Here is a 20,266-nt window from a genome sequence, read left to right on the forward strand (position 1 = left end):
CACCGCCAATCATAGGCAGCGTGTGTATGTGCACACACATACAGCCAAGGTGAACGCCAAAAAAATGGAAAACATACCTGAAAACAATGACCGCATAAGTATCTAGCATGCATGCGTAGAGCACTCCACCATGTGTTGCCTAAAAATGCCAAAGAACATTTAAAACGGTTACATTGGCCATTAGTAATGATATCAGTGCCTGAGCATGCTCAGATCGCCACCTTGGAAAAGGGCTAGCCAGGAAACTGGCCACAGAGGCTTCAGCACTTCCTGCTTTTCATGCTCAGAGTTTACTTGCACTGCTGCAGCCATCTTGGAAATGGCAAAAAAAAAAAAAACAACACAGACAAACAGAGAAAATAAGTAAAAAGTATATGGAAAGCAAAGGGAAAATGCTCCCACTTATGCCAAAGCTTATGTAGAGCTTTCTTTGACAGGCATGCACCACCAGAGTGGGGCTCCAACCACATAGCTCATGTAGAGGCTGTACAGGAAGGACTTCCACCCAGGAGAGGCTGAACTTTGCCCCCCAGACCACCAGACTGGGGCTCCAACCATATAGCTCATTTAGAGGCTGTACAGGAAGACTTCCACACAGGAGAGGCAGAACCTGGTTGGGGCGACAAACATTAAGGGATACCTTGCAACTGCAGTCCTGATCAGGGGAGGACAAAAAGGAGAATGTTGCAAGCCAGGTCTGTCTTTGATTTATAGTTAACCAGTCCTATCAGGTTGTGGGGGCGGAGCCACAACCCATTGTATGCTGCCATGAAAAAAAAATTATATATATACTGTGAGAACTAGCATCAAAGTTAGAGCATTTAAGGACACCGCCACTTGCTTGTCTTCTTTTTAAGGGCTTTTCTTGGCAATTTTTATTAAAAGAAAGTTCAGCATTTACAGAGGTTTCTCTCACAGGGGTTTTAAGCATTTCCTCTCCTTCAACATAAACCATATTTAGCCCCCCTGGCTTGTACTGGTAGCACTGCTGCTCTGGCCTTACACTCCAGGCCTGCCCTGTCTCCTACAGACTGTTCACCGACCAACTTGGTGCACACAGCTAGCAGCCTCTTGCTGCACTAACTCCCAAGTAGAGCCCTTTTGACTCCTGGGCCAGACCTCCTCTCTGCCAGTCTTGAGCCCAGAACTCTGCCACATATCCCCCCTCCCCTTGTTTTGACCCATGAGGGGTCGGAACATACAAGCCTAACCTCAACTTTGCATCCCTTTTCCAACCATCACCTACATGGGCCCAATCCTGTCTTACATCGCTTTTATCAAAGGGGGACTTTACTTCCTGTCTTGTGGGGTGACTTGACTTTCCCTGTGTCCCCCCTGCTACACTCACTTTGGCTATACAAAAACACTGCAATGCCTTTTTATGGGTGTGTTTCCAAAAGCGACATATTTTCCTTGGGACCACACTGATCCTTTTAACTTAAGGGAATTTACACAGGACTTGTTCAGTTTACTCCAACTTTTTTCTCTTTACCTTTTAAAGGGGGCACCTTTCCAACTTTATATATCTTTTTAGCTATAAGTGTGGGCACTTTTATTGGGGTGACACTGGTCCCTCTCTGCTTTCTATATACGGCACCCACTTACTGTCCAAACTTATCTTTGCTTGTTTCCCCATGTACTTGGCATGCTTTATTGCATCAGTTTCCTCACTAACATTCACATATGACTGCAGGAAGTTCATATTTTCTTTCTGAAGAGCAGCCAGATCCCCTTGCCATTCAGAGGATTTTAAGTCAGGTGCCAGCTTAAAGGATCCCAGCTCTTTATTCAAGTTTTCTTTCCAACAGGTAAAATATTTAAAGTTTTCTTTCCCTGGCGCTGAACACATTTTGGAAAATCTTTCCTTAAAGTGGAGTTCCGGCCTCGGGGGTCAAATTTAGATAAAAATACCCCCGGGACAGTCAGGGCTAGTACATTCCACAATGGATAGCCTCTGAACTGTCCCGGGTCGCACTTACCTTTAAGAAGAAATACTAAACCTTCTCCAGCGCTGCCATCTCAGGTGTGGGCAGCTGAAGCCAGTGCGTCCTCTTCTGTGGCCTCTTCGGTGACGTCGGAGTCCCACAATGCACTGCACCGGCCCTGCTCGTCACTTCCGGTGCAAGCGCGGCATCCCTGCACAGCTTCTGGGCATGCCCAGAAGCTGTTTAGTAGGAAATGCAGTGCCTGCACCGTAAGTGACGAGCATTGACTCCTGGGAGCAATGACGTTCAGCTCCCAGGAGTCATCGCAAACCGGAAGTGACGGCGCGGGCCGCGGCCGCAGAGGGAGGAAGTGGAAGGAAGGTGAGTATATTTTCTTCAATATCAAGGTAAGTGACCAAAAAAAAAAAATTGGGAGCATCCATTTCTTTTTCAGGTGGCCCTCAGCAAGCGGATGGCCCAAAATCGATTTTTTTGATTTTGAGGCCGGAACTCCGCTTTAAAATTACCTTTCTGAACCTGTAGGGGGCCTACTTCCACAACACCTTTTAACTCTGCTGTATCTTTTGGGCCAATATCCATCTCATTACAATTTTCAAAATTAGCAGCAACCATGTCAACTTGACCCTCAGGTCTACTATTATTCTCATTGTTACTAATGGGAACTACATCATCAGCATTTACCAATGCCTTGCACTTTTGCTCATTTTCAGAACCATCAACACATTTATCATAACTCATTTCAGTGTTTGACAGGGCAGTGTCTGGAGAGCAATCACACAGAGTGGAGTGATCATCTCCCATGGCGACATCACTATTCTCAACTCCACTGGCACATGTCCCTCTTCCAGAAACTCTCTCGACAACTGACCATCACTACATAATTCCATATTCAGATTGGTGAACCCAATCACTTAATTTGTACTTGTGCCATCAGGAACTTCCACCAACACCAGATTGTTTGGCAATATCTCACTCATTACCACATCATCAGACTCTTTGTTGACTGTGGACAAGGCCTCTGCTGTGCGTTCCCCCTTACTTGACACTTCTATCTTGTGAGCGATATCTGCAGCAAATTACAAATTACAAATTACTCTGCAGGTCCTTCATCTGGCACTGCAGAAATCATGTCCGTTGCACTGTTACTAGCGGAGGCCTTTTCCAATAAAGCCAACAGGCTTTTTGCCCATCTGTTCCAGTCTGTTATCTCTGCGCTCCCATCAGAGGTACCATGCAGCACCACTCCAACTGCCCAATGAGACCCAGTGGGACAGAGTGGCTCAGCAACAGACACATTGCACATGTCACTTTTGTTCAGACTAGACTGTGGCAATACATTTTAACTATAGCAGGGTGTAATATCACACCCTCACCACCTTGCTCTGCTGGCACTTCATTAAACGCATGAACACTTTTATACCTGTCGTCATTGCCAGACTGCAATATCCCATTTCCACCATAAATATTTTGAAACATTTTACTTTTAGCATTTAACAGCTTGTTATCACCAGGTTCAAGTACCGTCTTATCCATCAGTGTGGCACCATAGTTGTCCTGGGCAACCTCATGCTCCAACACACAGAGTTCCCTGGAGGTTTCTAGGGACACCTCTGTGGTCTTATATACTGTTGCTAGAGGGGATAGCATATCCTGCTTCGTAATCAACCCTACCTCATTCAACTCAGAACCTTGTTCAGCTGACACAGTAGCAATTTTTTTATCTCTTGTGAGCTGCACTAGCCCATTAGCAACTGGACCATCAACTTTAGCCAACACAATATTAGCAGTTTTACACATCACATTGTCACAGGGCACTGCAGCACACAGACAGTGGATCTCCCATTTGGGGTCACTTCCACCTTAGAGTGCACAGTCACATAATCAGTCTTTTACATGACTTTACAAGCATCAGTCTTACCCATAAGTGTACAGGTCTTGCCATCTTCATTTGAGCTCGTTGACTTTTTTCTGCTGTAGTTTTACTGGCCAACTCTCCCTAATGGACACGGAATGAGACTACAGCAGGCATCTCCGGCTGTTTAGCACACCCTGCAGGCACAACAGGAATTTCATTATTGTCGCCAGGGATGGCTGCAAACATTTTTAAACAGGAATCTGGGCTTGCAGACAACCACTTTTGCCCAGCATTATTTCCAGCAGTGTTCCAGAATGTGAGACAAGAAAAGATGCTGTGCCAAAGTTGATCCCATTCCAGGCATGGTACTTGGCGACTTTCTCCTGTTACTAAGGGAGATGGCACTCTTCCAACATGCAGAAACTCACTGGCATCTCTATGGGGATGGCGGGCCACCTCTCTTATGTAGCTCCTCCTTCCAGTTGGCACATTTTCTCCCATTGGTATGGGAAACAACGCTTTCACAGCTGCACTTTGCTGACTCCCAAACATGATGACTTCTCGCTCCATGAAGCATCATTGTTTTCAGCTTGCCATAATCTTCTGCAGGCAATCCCCCTTCTCATGCGGTCTGCAGCCTTGACATCACAGGCATTGCTATGGGCAACCACACTCCTCTCAAACTTCTGGTGAGCCTGTTGCTCACTCCTGGGACTCAGAGCAGGCTTTCCAAACACAGATGCAGACCTTTGCTTTACTAGGTAGCTTTGCACTGGAGGCTGGGACAAAGGGCACTTGGAGACTGCATGCCCCCACTCACTGCGTTGTCTAGGCTTCCCACACTGCATCCTCTTTTAAGCTTAGTACTCTGCACATCAATAGCTGGTCTCCTTGCACCAGCGTTGCTAGGGACAACAGCAGCCATCTCTCTCCGTGGCAAACTCTGTTCAGGCATGTATGGGCCTTGTTCAGGTGGTAACAACCCCTCCAGCCACAGAACTTGATCTCTCATCTCAGCCGTCTTGCATCTTTTTTTAGTTTTAACTGCCCCATCTTCACAGTTACTCCACAACACTTTGCACAGTTCAGCAATAAAATGGAGCACTGTCTTTTTAAAGCTAGTCTCTTTCCTCTTGCAGGTTCTCTTCACCTGCACACACAGATTGTGCAACCTCATGCACCAAACACAGTTCATATAACAGATGAACTTACTTTATTACAGGGATCTCCAGTTCTGCCCGCATTCTCCACCATATGTGAGAACAAGCATCAAAGGTAGAGCGTTTAAGGACACTGCCATTTGCTTGTCTTCTTTTTAAGGGCTTTTCTTGCCCATTTTTATTAGAAGAAAGTTCAGCAATCAAAAACATAGGTTTCTCTTGCAGGGGTTTTTAGCATTTCCTCTCCTTCAACATAAACAACATTTAGCCCTCCTGGCTTCTACTGGTAGCACTGCTGCTCTGGCCTTACACTCCAGGCCTGCCCTGTCTCCTACAGACTGTTCACTGACCGACCAGCCTCTTACTGCACTGACTCCCATGTACAGCCCTCCTGACTCCTGGGCCAGACCTCCTGTCTGCCGGGGTGGAGTCCAGAACCATGGTCAGGTCCTTACTAAAAGCCCAACACACACCCGACCAATTAGTATGTTGGCTATTCTGAATACCTGGACCCAGGATTAGAGATTTTATCCCACCCGGATCTCTTTGAAATCTCCAGGCTCCAGGTCCCAAACTGGCCATTTTAACCACTTAAGGACCGCCCGCCGCAGTAAAACCCTCCTGCGCGAACCGACGTAGGACTACGTCAGTCGCGCACCACCATCGGTACGCTCCCACCCCCACTCGGCAGTGGGGGACTCCGATGCACGGGGCCGCCAGCTCCGATTGCCGCTGGCCACCCGCGATCGCTCCCCGCTGAGAGAGAAGAACGGTCAGCTGTTGTAAACACAGCCAACCGTTCTTCCCTCTGGAGTGATCACAGAGTACCTGTGATCCTTCTATATAGGATCACAGGTCTCTATGATCATTTCAAAAGCCCCCCCCCAGTTAGAAACACTCCCCTAGGCTTACAATTAACCCCTTGATCACCCACTGTGTTAACCTCTTCCCTGCCAATGTCATTATTACAGTAACAGTGCATATTTTTAGCACTGATTACTGTAGTAATGCCACTGGTCCCCCCAAAAGTGTCAAAAATGTCAGTTAGGGGTCCGATCTGTCCGCAACAATGGCGCAGTCCCGCTAAAAATCACAGCTCACCACCATTACCAAAAAAAAAAAAAAACAATAAAAATGACATAAATCTTTCCCCTAGTTTGTAAAGTAACGCAGTGCCAAATCGCAAAAAATGGCCTGGTCATTAAGGGGGCAAATCCCTCCGGTCCAGAACTGGTTAAAAGTTAACACTGAGGAAACTGAAAAGCCAGTTTCCTCTTAATATCACAAGCTCCCTGGAGCCCCTCAACCCGTCTATTTAAGAATTCTGGGTCACAACTTCTTTCTGGAACCTGGCAGGGTAAAACTCTGACACACAACAGAAAGGTTGAGTTAATTTTTCACCATTTTAACTGGTTTTCGGTGTGATTTTTTTATGTTGTCAGCTTCTGTTAGTACGGGTTTAATTACAAATTACAGGAGCATCACAAACTTGGAATGCAATTATTTCCTACAATTTTGAGAAGGTGCCCATAATTTTGTCCAGTCAATTTTTGGAGCTTTGCGTGGAATGTGTCAAATTTGGCTTTTTGTTTCTCTACTTTTTTGTGTCATACCAATACAAACAGAAGAAATAAACATGAGAATGCCTAAACATATGTAATTGCGACATTTTTTGGGTGAAGTGGTGCAATATCTGCCAGAAATGCAGGGGTACCAATATTTTTGGCCATGACTGTATATAAAGTATATACCGTATCTCAAAAAAGTGAGTACACCCCTTACATTTTAGTAAATATTTTATTATTTCTTTTCATGTGACAACACTATAGAAATGACACTTTGCTACAATGTAAAGTAGTGAGTGTACAGCTTGTATAACAGTGTAAATTTGCTGTCCCCTCAAAATAACTCAACACACAGCCATTCATGTCTAAACAGCTGGCAACAAAAGTGAGTACACCCCTAAGTGAAAATGTCCAGTTTGGGAACAAAGTGTGAATATTTTGTGTGGTCACCAATATTTTACAGCACTGCCTTAACCCTCTTGGGCATGGAGTTCACCAGAGCTTTACAGGTTGCCACTGTCCTCTTCCACTCCTCTATGACGACATCATGGAGCTGGTTGGTTTTAGAGACCTTGCGCTCCTCCACCTTTTGTTTAAGGATGCCCCACAGATGCTCAATAGGGTTTAAGTCTGGAGACATGCTTGGCCAGTCCATCACCTTTATCCTCAGCTTCTAGTGATGAGCCGAACACCCTCCTATTCGGTTTGCACCAGAACACCGCGAACAGGCGAAAAGTTTGTTACAACAAACAAACTACATTTTGAAGTCTATGGGACTCGAACGTCAAAAATCAAAAGTCCTCATTTTAAAGGCTTAAATGCAAGTTATTGCCCAAAAATGTGTATGGGGGTCCGGGTACTGACCTGGGGAACATGTAGCAACGCAAACTATTTTTTTCCAAAGGATAGTTTTTAAAGGAGCAGTGATTTACTGATTTTAATAAGGCCTACAGTGAAACTATAAAAATGAAAAATTCCTTTAAATATCGTGGATCAAGCTGTGAGTAATAATTATTCACTTGATCGCGCCTAGGTATTAAATTGGTGAAATTTATATTTAATTTATATCAAAAAGGATTGAGCAGCTAGTCAAAAAACAACGGTGTGTTGAGAATTGTAAATATCGTGCCTGGGGGGTCCCCTTAATGTGCCTGTAAAGTAGCGCATCTGTATGATGTATGTAGACTGCTGCAGCAATACTGACATTTCTAAAGGAAAAAATGTCATATACAAATATACATACAAAGTTTCAAATCGCATGTACTTGTCATACAGATGCAGAAAAATTGGGCCTTTGCTGTTGGTGGTGCCTGAACACCGTAACCCCTCACAGTTACTCTTGCTGGGCGCAGGAACGGGCCATGTTGGTAAAAATTCCATACAAATTTGAAATCGCATGTACTTGTCATACAGGTGCAGAAAAATTGGGCCTTGGTTGTTGGTGGTGCCTGAACACCGTAACCCCTCACAGTTACTAATGATGGGTGCAGGAACGGGCCCTGCTGGTAAAAATTCCATACAGATTTGAAATCGCATGTACTTGTCATACAGGTGCAGAAAAATTGGACCTTGGTTGTTGGTGGTGCCTGAAAACCGTAACCCCTCAGAGTTACTCAGGCTGGGCGCAGGAACGGGCTCTGCTGGTAAGAATTCCATACAAATTTGAAATCGCATGTACTTGTCATAGAGGTGCAGAAAAATTGGGCCTTGGGTGTTGGTGGTGCCTGAACACCGCAACCCCTTGCAGTTACTCTTGCTGAGCACCGGAACAGGCCCTGCTAATAAAAATTCCATACGAATTTGAAATTGGCAAAGATCAAGTGTTGTATGTGTTCTTATCAGTGATCTAGTGGGGGTGCTGTGCTGTCATCTGAACTGGCCAAGGTTGGGTGTCGGCTATGCAAACCTGCTGGAGTGATGGGGACCTGGATGGTTAGTATTGGCAGGAACTGAAATTGGGCCTTTGGTGTTGGTGGTGCCTGAACACCATAACCCCTCACAGTTACTCTTGCTGGGCACAGGAACGGGACCTGTTGGTAAGAATTCCATCCAAATTTGAAAAAGCATGTACTTATCATACAGGTGCAGAAAAATTGGGCTTTTGGTGTTGGTGGTGCCTGAACATCGTAACCCCTTGCAGTTATTCTTGCTGGGCGCAGGAACGGGCCCTGCTAGTAAAAATTCCATACAAATTTGTAATCGCATGTACTTGTCATACAGGTGAAGAAAAATTGGGCCTTGGGTGTTGGTGGTTTCTGAACACCATAACCCCTCACAGTTACTCTTGCAGGGTGCAGGAACAGGACCTGCTGGTAAGAATGCCATACACATTTGAAATTGCATGTACTTGTCATACAGGTGCCAAAAATTGGGCCTTTGGTGTTGGTGCCTGAACACCGTAACCCTCACAGTTACTCTTGCTGGGCGCAGGGCACAGGGACAGGGCCTGCTGTTAAAAATTAAATACAAATTTTAAATTGTATGCACCTGTCATACAAGTGCAGAAAAATTAGGCCTTGGGTGTTGGTGATGACCTAAACCAAAAACATTGTTGGAAGCTAGCAGAATCAAGGTTGAGGAATAGGATAGGCAGCATATGCAGTCTTCAAGGGATGGCAGAGCCCTAGCAAATTCAACAGAGTCTGTGGATAGACGCACTCTTTTGTCTGTCACAAAACCCCCAGCAGCACTGAATGTCCTTTCGGAAAGCACGCTGGAAGCAGGACAGGCCAGTAGCTTCATTGCATATTGAGCAAATTCTGGCCAGTGGTCCATCCTCAAGACCCAGTAACCCAGTGGATGCTCAATAGGAAAGGTCTCCAAGTCTGCTCTTGCCCCTAGATAATCATGCACCATATGATGGAGATGCTGCTGATGGTTGCTTAAACCTAACAGCCCTGGGTGCTGCTGAGGACTAAAGAACTGTTTAAAGGCATTGGTCAGCTGGCCGCCTTCTCCACCGCTCCTCCTTTAGCTGAACGATGCCTAAGAAACACATCCAGATAATGTTAACCTCCCAGTGTCTGGAAAGGTGTTACATAAATTTTTTTTCAAGGCCTTCTCAAGATGTTTTATTCTCTGCTCCCTCTGAGAAGGCAGGACGAGCTCTGCAACTTTACCCTTGTAATGTGGATCAAGAAGGGTTGCCAACCAGTAATTATCCCTCTCATGATACCACGAATCCTCGGGTCCTTTTGTAGGCTTTGCAGAATCAGGGAGCCCATGTAATGTAAGTTTGAGGAGGCATGAGCTTCTGAGTCCTCTGGGTCATTAAGGATGACTTTGTCAGGAGCAACCTCTCCCAAACCACGTACAACTCCTGGGGTTTCTGGGGAATAAAAACCATCCCTTGAAGACTTCTGTATGCTTTCCTCTACATCCATGCTGCCACAATCCTCCTCCTCCTCTACCTCTTGTGTGTTTTGTGTACCTGCAGGCATCATATGTGCATAAAGGGGGCCTCGTGAGGAAAGGAAGTCCTCCTCTTTCTCCCGCTGTTCTGCCTCAAGTGCTCTGTCCATGATTCCACGAAGCGTGTGCTCCAGCAGATAGACTAGAGGGATAGTGTCACTGATGCATGCATCGTCCTCGTGGCCTCCTCAAATGGTGACAGGACGGTGCATGCATCCTTTACCAAATGCCACTGGCGTGGTGAAAAAAAGCCAAGCTCCCCTGAGCCTGTCCTTGTGTCATACTCACACAGGTACTCATTGATGGCCCTCTGCTGCGTATGCAGCCACTGCAGCATTGCCAATGTTAAGCTCCACCTGGTGGGCATATCACAAATGAGGCGGTTGGTGGGCAGGTTGAATTCCTGTTGAATGTCAAATAGCCGAGCACTGGCATTGTATGAACGCCAGAAATGGCCACAGACTTTTCTGGCCTGTCTCAGGAGATCTTGGACGCCCGAGTATCTGGTCAAAAAACTCTGCACCACCAGATTCAGGACATGTGCCAAGCATGGAACATGTGTCAAGTGTCCCTTTCGGAGGGCGGAGAGAAGGTTGGTGCCATTGCTGCATACAACCATTCCTGGCTCAAGCTGTCGTGGCGTCAACCATCTCTGAGCCTGCCCCTGCAGAGCTGACAGAATCTCTGCCCCGGTGTGACTCCTATCCCTAGACAGACCAACTGAAGCACTGCATGGCATCTTTTAGCCTGACTTATTGCGTAGCCCCTTGAACGCTTAGGGAGCACTGCTGCTTCAGAGGACAATTCAGCAGAAGAGGACATGGAGGAAGAAGAAGAGGAGGAGGAGGTGGTGGAGTAGCCAGATGTGGCAGAACCAGCACCAGCTTTTTAGAGGCCTGGTGGCAAAACAAACTACAGCACTGTACCCTGTCCTGCATCCTTCCCAGCTGCCAGCAGAGTTACCCAGTGCGCCGTGAATGAAATGTAACGTCCCTGTCCATGCCTGCTGGACCAAGAGTCAGCAGTAATGTGAACCTTCCTGCTGACTGCTCTGTTCAACGAGGCCAAAACACTACTTTCCACATGACGGTAGAATGCCGGAATAGCCTTACGTGAAAATAAATGTCTTTTTGGAACCTACCACTGTGGTACAGCACATTCCACAAATTTGCAAAAAGGGAGCAGAGGCTACCAGATGAAAAGGCAGAACTTGTAGTGCTAATTTGGCCAAGCTAGCATCAAGACACTGAGCATGTGGATGGCTGGGACAGTATTTCTTACTCCGGTTCAGCAACTGTGGTAGTGAAATATGCCTGCTGCTCAAATCAAGCTGTGGTGTCCTGCTAGCAGATTGGGTGCAAGTATCTGTGGCACTCATTGCTATAACAAAGGTGTCTATGTTCAGGCAGAGTCTGGTAGAAGTTGTGTGGTAGTTTCCGGTGAGAAGTCTGAGGAGAACGGCAGTACCGATAAGCGGTTGGGCCTGGATTTGATTAGGGAGAATATCTGGGAAGCAAGATAAAGGAACATATTAAACCATCTACGATCACCGACAAGGGACCTGAGCGCTGATCCACTGTGACAGATTGGGGAGACCCTGAAGGGGGTCGATACTAGCTTCAGAACTGCATTCATCTGGTAAGAGGCAATTTGGTTTATTTTCCACAGAGTGTGAAGAAGTGCACTATCCCTCCCACTGCACAGGGAATCATTACTCGTGTGGTGGCTGTTTTTTTCTGCCCGTATTATTTTATCTGCTGGTAAGAGGCAAGCCCTAAAGGTGGTGGGATTCACGTTAAAAAATCAAACACGTTTGGTTGTGGAATATCCAACATAAGATTTCATCTCATCACTTGAAGATTATATGGTTTTTCCTTTATCCTAAACCTTAGGGTTTCTGACATTTTGATTTGGGACTTTCTTTTTGGACTCTATTAGACCCCTCTAGAGGGTATTTTGCACCAACAATTTTATAATTTTATCATTTTGTTTGTATCACAGAAGTCAGAAATTGATCACAGTATTGTGCACATAGTGGCATTGGTATAATTGATGTCACCACACCCCTTTTGTTGGGGTATATCATATTTATTTTTACATATTTATTTTGGATAGCACCAACATCACATATATATCACCATATTGTTTATCACATTCACAGGTTGCTACACTTGTGGTTTACATCACTTTAATAGTGTTAGTATTCCAGTTTAGAGCACCAAACTAATTTATTTTTCAGCTGTGGGAACATGACTGCTTGTTTCTTGTTCATCATTGTCACCCCCTCTCTCTAGGCTCACGTTATTCCCTTCATCAACCTGGGAACCAACATCACAGCTTTCAAATTGCTGCGTATCCTCCAGCAGCATGTCACTGACACTATGATCGAATAGTTCAGGTGACAGCTGTGGAGAAGGAGCCTGTGGAACGTGCTGCTTTTGCAGCTGCGGTGGAAGGCAAACTATGAGCCTGGATGACAGAGGACGAGGAGGATGAGGACGGCTTCGTTATCCACTCCACCAACTCTTCTGCATGTTGTGGCTGGATAACAAGGCCAGCACCGGAAAAAAGGACGGGCTGCAGAGGTTGCACCATGTCTGTGATCACCACTTTTCACTCTGGACACAGAGGCTGCTTGCCCTCTTTTCGTGGCCTGTGAGCGTCTGACTCTCCTTGTCGGTCTTTCAGACATGATGTGGATTTTGGGGGGGGGGGGGGGTTTATTACTGGTTGATCAATATATAATCTATATATAATGCACTGCTGATATGTACTGAACTGACCGATAGATACGGAATGACCTGATATATACTCAAGTGGCCTATATATATGTAGATATCAATATATGGTCTATACCTAATTAACCGATAGATACTCAATGGCCTAATATATACTCAATTCTCATATATAGACATCAATGTATGGTCTATATTGAACTGACCCGATAGATACTCAATGGCCTAATATATACTCAATTGTTCTATATATTGACATCAATGTATGGTCTATACTGAACTCACCCGATAAATACTCAATGGCCTAATATATGCTCAATTGTTCTATATATAGATATCAATGTATGGTCTATACCGAACTGACCAATAGATACTCAATGGCCAAATATATACTCAATTGTCCTATACAGTAAAACCTTGAATTACGAGCATAATTTGTTTCCCGGAAACATGTTTGTAATCCAAAGCACTCTTATCTCAAAGCGCATTTCCCCATAAGAAATCATGGAAACTCAGATGATTCGTTCCACAACCATTTATTCATAAGTCTTTTCGTTTATAGGCCATATAAAAAGATTATAGCAATGTGATAGGTTGTGTAAGCATAAAATGTCCATCCAAAAATGGCAGCCTCCACAAGGGGATTAGAAGCAAAATTCAGCAGGAGCTACAGAGTATAAAAGAGAAGAGAGGCACCTCTAAGTGTAGCAATATGGTTACATTTAATGAAGGTTCAAAATTTAGCAACTCAAATGGTTGATGAATAAAAGAGGCACATCTAAGTATATAGGCATCTAGAGTAAAGCTGTCCACATAGACTATCCTCCGCACCGGCGGCTCTCACCGCTGTCAGTCTGTATTTGTGACCAGGAAGACTACCCTGCAGTAGAGCGATCTGAAAGCGAGGCTTGAAGCGCTCGTGGAGCGCAGCATGGAAGGGATGACATCAATGGCAGTGTGGAGGATGGTCTATGTGGACAGCTTTACACCAGATGCCTGCGTACTTAGATGTGCCTGTTTTAATTATCAACCATGTGAGTTGTTAAATGTTGTACCTTCATTAAATATAACCATATTGCTACATTTAAAGGCACCTCTCTTCTCTTTTATACTCAGTTGTGACGTGATGCTACTTGTGTATCAAGTCATTGCTTGTATATCGAGTCAAAATGTATTTTAAAAATGTGCTTGTCTTGCAAAGCGCTCTCAAACCAATTACTCTCAAACCAAGATTTTACTGTGTGTGTATGTGTGTGTGTGTTTGTGTAAATATATGGTCTATACTGAACTGACCAATAGATACTCAGGGCCTAATTCATTGTACCTCCAATGCTGATTTTGTTCTATTTTACCTCCATTTTGACTATTTTTAGGTGCAAATGCAATTCACTATAACACCATCAGAAACATTATGAGCAGTGTCAAATACATTAAGATCAAATAACGTCAGGACTGGACTTAAAAACAGTCCAGCTAAAAGTTAAGTAGAAAAAAAGATATTAATAAAAGTGTAAAATGCATAAATAGCTCCAGAGTCAATTTCTGGCAGATAGCCCATGTGCGCATGCTCCATACCAAAAATTAGGCTGAAAATAACGTTTTTGAAAATGTTAGTGGGAGTTATAGTGAATTTGCCGCAAATACCGCCGCTAATGAGCGCTATTCCGGCGCTAATGAGAGAAATGCACATATCTTTTTTTTTTTTTTTGCACATATCTATGTATGTCTATATATATATATATATATATATATGGATCACAATATATATATATATATATATATCTATACATATATATATATATATGTGTATATATATATATATATATATACAGTATATATATATATATATATACACACACACACACACATATATATATATATATATATATATATATAGATGCCCAAAAAATAATTATATGTATATATACAGTGCCTTGCGAAAGTATTCGGCCCCCTTGAACTTTGCGACCTTTTGCCACATTTCAGGCTTCAAACATAAAGACATAAAACTGTAATTTTTTGTGAAGAATCAACAACAAGTGGGACACAATCATGAAGTGGAACGAAATTTATTGGATATTTCAAACTTTGTTAACAATTAAAAAACTGAAAAATTGGGCGTGCAAAATTATTCAGCCCCTTTACTTTCAGTGCAGCAAACTCTCTCCAGAAGTTCAGTGAGGATCTCTGAATGATCCAATGTTGACCTAAATGACTAATGACGATAAATAAAATCCACCCGTGTGTAATCAAGTCTCCGTATAAATGCACCTGCACTGTGATAGTCTCAGAGGTCCGTTTAAAGCGCAGAGAGCATCATGAAGAACAAGGAACACACCAGGCAGGTCCGAGATGCTGTTGTGGAGAAGTTTAAAGCCGGATTTGGATACAAAAAGATTTCCCAAGCTTTAAACATCCCAAGGAGCACTGTGCAAGTGATAATATTGAAATGGAACGAGTATCAGACCACTGCAAATCTACGAAGACCTGGCCTTCCCTCTAAACTTTCAGCTCATACAAGGAGAAGACTGATCAGAGATGCAGCCAAGAGGCCCATGGTCACTCTGGATGAACTGCAGAGATCTACAGCTGAGGTGGGAGACTCTGTCCATAGGACAACAATTAGTCGTATACTGCACAAATCTGGCCTTTATGGAAGAGTGGCAAGAAGAAAGCCATTTCTTAAAGATATCCATAAAAAGTGTCGTTTAAAGTTTGCCACAAGCCACATGGGAGACACACCAAACATGTGGAAGAAGGTTCTCTGGTCAGATGAAACCAACAATGCAAAACGTTATGTTTGGCGTAAAAGCAACACAGCTCATCACCCTGAACACACCATCCCCACTGTCAAACATGGTGGTGGCAGCATCATGGTTTGGGTCTGCTTTTCTTCAGCAAGTACAGGGAAGATGGTTAAAATTGATGGGCAGATGGATGGAGCCAAATACAGGACCAAACACAGCTCCTGGTTTTTTGTTTTCTTTTCTTCATATTTGTCTGGATGTAATTCAGATATCTTTTGTGTCTATTGAATGTAATCCATTTCTTGTATTTTTTGTGTGTGTGCAATGGCAGTACAGTATGAACATGGGTAGGGTTTCTCCCTTTACTCCAGCGAAGTGTGTATGGGTGTGTATGAGGGGGGGGGGGTGTGTGGGGGGGATGGTGTGTGTGTGTGGGGGGGGAAAGTGTGTGTGTGTGTGGGGGGGGGGAGTGTGTGTGTGTGTGTGGGGGTGGGGAAGGAGTGTGTGTGTGTGTGTGTGTGGGGGAGGGAGGAGTGTGTTTGTGTGTGTGCGGGGGGGAGGAGTGTGTGTGTGTGGGGGGGGAGGAGTGTCTGTGTGGGGGGGGAGTGTGTGTGGGGGGGGAGGAGTGTGTGTGTGTGGGGGGGGGGGGAAGGAGTGTGTGTGTGTGGGGGGGGGGAGGGATGTGTGTGTGTGTGTGTGTGGGGGGGGAGGAGTGTGTGAGGGGGCTAAATTGTAACAAATAATTAAAGTGTGTATTTATATATTTAGCTAAAAATATATATAAATTAAGGAATAATACAACATTTCCATTCAGCCTCTGTGGATGAATGTAACTAAAACATTTAATACAAAATCACTAAAAATGATTACTAAATAAAAGATTGCTACAGCGCTCACTCACCTTTTTAGTTGGCCTAGGTCAGTGATGATGAACCTTGGCAACACAGGTGTTTTGTAACATTTCCCATGATGCTCACCTACACTGCAGATTACATGAACATTATGGGAAATGTAGGGCAAAAACATCTAGGGGGGGAAGGGTTAAGGGTTACCATCACTGGCCTAGGTAAAACATTTCCAATACATTTTAGTTGTCTGTGTGCGCCATTTTTAAAATAAAGCAAAATCTCTTTACAATAAATTTCAAATGGCACATTGGCGTTCGCCCTAGACCAGAAATGACACCAAATTGGGTTGCACACATTCCAGCAAGTGGTCACAATCAACTGGCTAATCATGGTGAGGGCCACTTTCAGCTGTGCAGGGTGCAATTATGCATTTGCCAAGTTTCAGTATTTATTTACAGCTGTCTAAAATTTAAGGAGGTGATGGCACACTTTGGATTTGAACTCATGCTCTCAGTGTTTATAGACAGGAACACTAACCACTAAACCATTGATCTGAGCATGATTACCTCTGGAATATTTATTCCCATGTTTCAATAGTTAACCACTTCCTTACAGGGCAGTTACACCCCCTTCCTTCCCAGGCCAATTTTCAGCTTTTTATACTGTTGCATTTTGAATGAAATGGCATTCATATGCAAAGTAAGTGTGTGTGTGTGTGTGTGTGTATGGGTGGGGGGGGGGTCTGTGCTTGTAATCAGAGCATTGATTACCAGTGCAGACCCTTGGGGGATGCCACTAGAGCCATCAGGGATTGCTGACCCATGGCCACCAGGGATGCCCACCCATGCCACCATTGATGCCAATCAGTGCTCAGGGAACCTGTTAGTGCCCTCCTCATCAGTGCTGCCCATCATTACCATCTATCAGTGCTGCCCACCAGTGCCAATCATTGCCCATCAGTGCCACCTATCAATGCCCATCAATGCTGCATATCAGTGCCGCCTATCAGTGTCCATCAGTGCTGCATATTAGTGTCTCATCAGTGTCTCATCAGTGCCTGCCAGAGCAGCCTCGTCAGTGCAACCAAAAACATATTGATTTACCAAATTTTATTACATAAACAAAAACACATTTTTTTAGGGGTCAAACATTTAGGTTTTCTTTTTGCCAATAAAAAAAAAACCTTGCAGTGATCAAATACCACCAAAAGAAAGCAATATTTGTGTGAAAATAATGTCATACATTTGTGTTAGGTACAGGGTTGCATGACTGCGCAATTGTCATTCAAAATGCAACAGTATAAAAAGCTGAAAATTGGCCTGGGCAGGAAGGGGGTGTAACTGCCCTGTAAGGAAGTGGTTAACTATTGAAACATGGGAATAAATATTCCAGAGGTAATCATGCTCAGATCAATGGTTTAGTGGTTAGTGTTCCTGTCTATAAACACTGAGAGCATGAGTTCAAATCCAAAGTGTGCCATCACCTCCTTAAATTTTAGACAGCTGTAAATAAATACTGAAACTTGGCAAATGCATAATTGCACCCTGCACATATGCATGTTTGTTTCTTGAATATACATGGCCATTGACATGCAATTTTAGGTGATGTAGCCAATGTATTACTATGTGGCCAAAAACAATAATGACACACAATTGTGAGCACACAGGGTGTTATCATGGTTGGGCCTTGAACTCATGACCTAGCAATCTTTGTCTATGAGCTTAGCCCAATACACCAAAGTGCTGAATACAATCGGATACGCCTGAAAATTTCAGATGAATAAAGAATGAAGATTGCTAATTAGACAGCTGTGTAGTCTGCTATTAGTAAATCTAAAGGTTAAAACACATAAGATACATAACTATACCTTAAAATTAAAATAAACCATAATAGATGACATTGCTGTGTAATAGTGATTCAGAATAGACAAATTTCCTTTTATGAAAAACACAAAGGGATTTTGGTTAACTCCAAACTCGAATTCAACCTAAGTTAACTCCAAACCCAAATTCAGTCTAAGTTAACTCCAACTCCGAATTCACTAAAGCACCTAGTTAAAGGTTTAACTCCAGCCACTTACCTAATTAGGATGCTAATGAGTTTAGGCTGGAGTTATTTCTGGAGAAGTGAGCAGCTCTACTCCAAACTTATACTGAATTAGGCCCCCCATGACCTAATATATACTCAGTTGCCCTATATCTATATATACTGTAGATATCAATGTATGGTCTATACTATGGTATATTGTCTATGGTATATACTGCACTGCTGAATACACTTCACTATCTGAACTCTTAAATTGTAAAAAGCACAAATCTCTCTCCCTGCCTAACTGACTGCGACTAGCAATGTCTTAACCACTTAAGCCCCGGAAGATTTTACCCCCATTCCGACCAGGGGGTATTTTGCGATTCGGCACTGCGTGACTTTAACGGAGAATTGCGCGGTCGTGCGACGCTGTACCTAAACGAATTTGGCGTCCTTTTTTTCCCACAAACAGAGCTTTCTTTTGGCGGTATTTGATCACCTGTGCGATTTTTTGATCACGCGCTATAAACAAAAAAAGAGCGTCCATTTTGCAAAAATAGCAATATTTTTCCCTTTTTTTTATATGAAATTCCCCCCAAAAAAAATGTAAAAATCAAAATTTTTTAAAATTTTCGGCCAATTTGTTTTATGCTACCTATGTTTGGTAAAAAAAATCACAAAAAGCGTATTTTGATTGGTTTGCGCAAAAGTTATTGCGTTTACTAACTAAGGGAAAGATTTTTGTCATTTTTGTTGTTTTTTTTTTAACGCGTAATGGCGGCGATCTGCGATTTTTTTTGCGGTACTGCGACATTGCGGCGGACAGATCGGACCCTTGACTGACATTTTTGACACTTTTGGGGTTACCAGTGACATTTCTACAGTAATCAGTGCTATACATATGCACTGTTACTGTAAAAATACACTGGTAGTGAAGGGGTTAACTTTATTTGAGAGGGAGGGGCTGTGTGTGTCCCTAGGGGCGTGATTCTAACTGTGATTGGCTGGGGCTTCAGCTGTATGCAGAGTGATCAACGGATCTACATAGTAGATCCATGTGATCAGCTCTCATACAGCGAGGAGAATGACAGGCAGCTTGTTTACACAAGCTGCCTGACTTTCTCCCTCTCCCCCGCCGATCGCAGAGTGGCCGGCGGACATCGGGTCCGCCGGTCACACGCGCGGGGGGGTCCGTGACCACTCGGGAGTGGGAGCGCGCCTCCGGGGGCGCGCGCTCGCTCCCTAGACCCTCACAAGCTAGTGACGTAGCCCTACGTCACTTTGCCTGTGAGGGGCTGACCGCCGACGTAGATAGTCGTGCGGCGGTCGGCAAGTGGTTAATTAGACTGCACTGCTGACTATACTGCACTGTCTGCAAATTACTTTCCTCTCCCTGCTTCAATTGCGTTCCTCTCCCTGCCTAACTGACTGCTACTAGCAATGTCTTAATTAGACTACACTGCACTGTCTGATAAACTGCAAATCACTTTCCTCTCCCTGCCTCAATCAAGATCCTTACGTCCACACAGTTACACACTACACGCTGTTGTGTGAGCAGCCTTTATATAGCATAGGGCGTGTAATAAGCCCCTGAGCCATGATTGGCTAAAGGCAGCCTGCCTTTGTCCAATCATGGCAGAGATAATTTGATTGGCCAAAGCATGGAAGTCAGGGTGCGTGCTTTGGTCAATCACATAATGCACTGCAAGTGCGCAGTGCATTATGGATGCAGGCGCTCAAATTTCCAGTGAAGAAGCACATTTGTTCATCATTCGACGAACGAGCGAACAGCCAATGTTCATGTCGAACTTACATTCGACTCAAACTTGACGCTCATCCCTATCAGCTTTTTTAGCGAGGCAGTGGTCATCTTGAAGGTGTGTTTGCTATCATGTTGGAATACTGCCCTTCAGGCCCAGTCCCTGAAGGCAGGGGATCATGCTCTGCTTCAGTATGTCACAGTACATGTTG

The sequence above is a fragment of the Pelophylax lessonae genome (genome assembly GCF_965119305.1).
Source record: "Pelophylax lessonae genome assembly, chromosome: 1".
In the NCBI taxonomy this organism is placed as follows: domain Eukaryota; kingdom Metazoa; phylum Chordata; class Amphibia; order Anura; family Ranidae; genus Pelophylax; species Pelophylax lessonae.